Raw genomic sequence first — 2,780 nt, 5'->3', positions numbered from 1 at the left:
AAAAAGCTGAGATTCTAATGAGGATGGAGATATCGCTGCTAACCATCATGATATAAGAACGACAAGATTTACCGACGGTCTTATATGAATTGCAAAACCGACCGCCTGTCACAATTACCTGTGAAAATTACTGAACCCGTTACACGGGTTGTGTCGTCGGTATTGTAGCCACAACACGTAGATTCCAAGACCAGCATTTGCCACCTTTTATAACTCGCTGTCTAAAGACCTCTTGACCTCTGCAGCATCAATTCAGGGTCTGCATTGTAATCAGAGGTACGACCTTAAAAATTGCATCTGGTATATGAATATGCATTTACGAGACTCTTCGCAATTCTTTTGCCGCAATTCAGCATTTTATGCAAAGAGCTTGCTGAGTGAGGTTCCTTGTTTACGGAGCCCCATGACGTTACCAGATGCAATTGAGAAACTGTCTGTGAGGGTCCCTCGTCTGTCTGCCTGATCCATACAGTCTATCTTCTACATCTAAATCCACGTACATACTCCACGAGCCACGTACTGTGTATGGCGTAGTGTACCTTGTATTACTGCTTGTCATGCCCTTTCCTGCTTCGTTCATAAACGAAAAATGGGACAAATAACTGTCTATATGCTTCCGTATGAGCTCCAGTTTTCCTCTCTCATCTTCGTTCTCCTCGCCTCAGATGTATGTTCGTAGCAGTAGGATCGTTCTGCAGTCTGTGGCAAATGCCCTTTCTCTAAACTTTATCAGTAGCGAGAAGAACGTCTTCTTACTTCCGGAGATTGCCATTTGAGTTTCCGTAGCATTTCCGTTACTTACGTATGATAGAACCTTTCCCTAACAAACCTAGCAGCACGCCTTAAAACATTTATATTCAAGTACTAGGTTTACACCTACAGTGTAATATAAAAACTCTGTTTTACAGGTAAAGTGGATTTGCCTCACTGGTGGGCTTACGAATACACGAAAGGATACTTACGAATACACCAGAGGATACTAAACGTTATTATAAGAAGTTGCTTGTAATTACCCGCATATGAAGGGCGCCAGATTTGCTATTGTGAATTTTTTGGATTTGGGGGAAGTCAAGCTTTCATTACGTCGAAAATATTTATTTTCAACTAGTGTTAGTGCTAGTAGCAATATTTATGGTAACGATATGAGACACCTAGTGTCAGGAGAAAGGAAAGGAGAGGAAGCTTCAACATTCGGTCAACATCGAGGTTATAAGGCATTGTGCAATAATATGGGCAGGCCTAGAACTTAAAGTTGTCGAGTATCAGTGTTTCAGGTAGAAGACTTACAATGTGATGAAGTGAGGGTCAATTTTCAGTCCGCTCATCCTCATTTACGTGTTATCAGTGAAACCGCGATTCCCGACTCTTTAAACAGTCGAAGTCACATGTATAAAACTTGTGACTGCTTTAGAAATGAGTTGATGTGTTAAATATTTGACGTTAATCCTGTAAACGAGGAAAAGTTTAGATAATACATGAAATTATATAAAGAACTTTGAAAGTCGGGAAGTGCTCTAATTCTCAAATGCTTGATGAATAGAGTCTGGGTAATTCCACGCCTTGAGTTCGCTGCCTCCAGACACCTACAGTTTCTAACTGTAATACTTGCCTTAGTGTGTTAAACCTTTAACATACGGTTATACCTCTTAATAAAATGATTACCAGAGCACTTTAAATTTTTTAAATTCGGTCAATAATTACATTAAATGCTGAAAATCAAGTTTTTGTTCTCTGCGGAAGCCGTTAGCTGGGCACTCTGCAATTGGCACAGTGCACCATAGCCCGGGTTATCTGCTAAATAAAAGGTGTTGTTCCTCAAGTGGTGGTCGTTCCGAAATTAATGTATCTGACTTTTGAGATAAATACTGTGCACCAGGTTTAATTGTTATAAGGAGAGCAGTGAAAAACTTTTCTGGATGCAATACCTCCGGAACTGTGGCAGAGTGTTGTTGTCTTTCTGATTAATGTCTTCAGTTCGAAGACAGATATGAATGACCTGCCCGCGATAGTCTATCCTGTGCAAGTCTCATCTCTGCATAACTACTGCAACCTGCACCCACTTGAAGCTAAAAAATAGTTACAGTAAAGTCTTACGAGGGGAGCTACAATTCCTCTTTCTCTTCAACTACATAGGCAACGGTCTTGCCGCAGTGGATACACCGGTTCCCATAAGATCACCGAAGGTCAGCGCTGTCGGGCGTGGTCGGCACTTGGATGGGTGACCATCCAGGCCGCCATGCGCTGTTGCCATTTTTTCGGGGTGCACTCAGCCTCGTGATGTCAATTGAGGAGCTACTCGACCGAACAGTAGCGGCATCGGTCAAGAATGCCATCATAACGACCGGGAGAGTGGTGTGCTGACCCCACGCCCCTCCTATGCGCATCCTCCACTGAGGATGACGCGGCGGTCGGATGGCCCCGGTAGGCCACTCGTGGCCTGAAAACGGAGTGCTTCAACTACATATTACATGTTGACTGGATTTGATTATTAGCAAGAAGAGAAAAGGAAATTATGTTAATAACGGGAGCTGACGCGGAAATCGTTGTCAACAGCGTGATGCATGACGGTGAGAATAAATATCAGTACTCTGTGGTCTTTTGTAAACTTGGTCGCATCCAAGATGAGATTTTTTTTATAATAGTGATGTCCGCTTGAGGTTTAGGACGGTGAGGTTGTTGTTGTTACCCTACAGTGTGATTTGTTATTATCAAATTCGTTTGCATGCAATTTTTAGCCCAATGTATTTTTATACCCATACTGACATAATACCCGGTCATAT

At 42.3% G+C, this 2,780-nt stretch overlaps 1 pseudogene; it reads left to right on the top strand.

The window, feature by feature from the left end:
* Positions 1–2,132: 2,132 nt before the first annotated feature.
* Positions 2,133–2,250, top strand: LOC126204861 (5S ribosomal RNA; annotated as a pseudogene).
* Positions 2,251–2,780: the final 530 nt, after the last annotated feature.

Source organism: Schistocerca nitens, chromosome 9 (assembly GCF_023898315.1).
Source record: "Schistocerca nitens isolate TAMUIC-IGC-003100 chromosome 9, iqSchNite1.1, whole genome shotgun sequence".
NCBI lineage: Eukaryota > Metazoa > Arthropoda > Insecta > Orthoptera > Acrididae > Schistocerca > Schistocerca nitens.
Note: the sequence above shows the minus strand (reverse complement) of the source record. Positions and strands in the feature narration are given on the sequence as shown.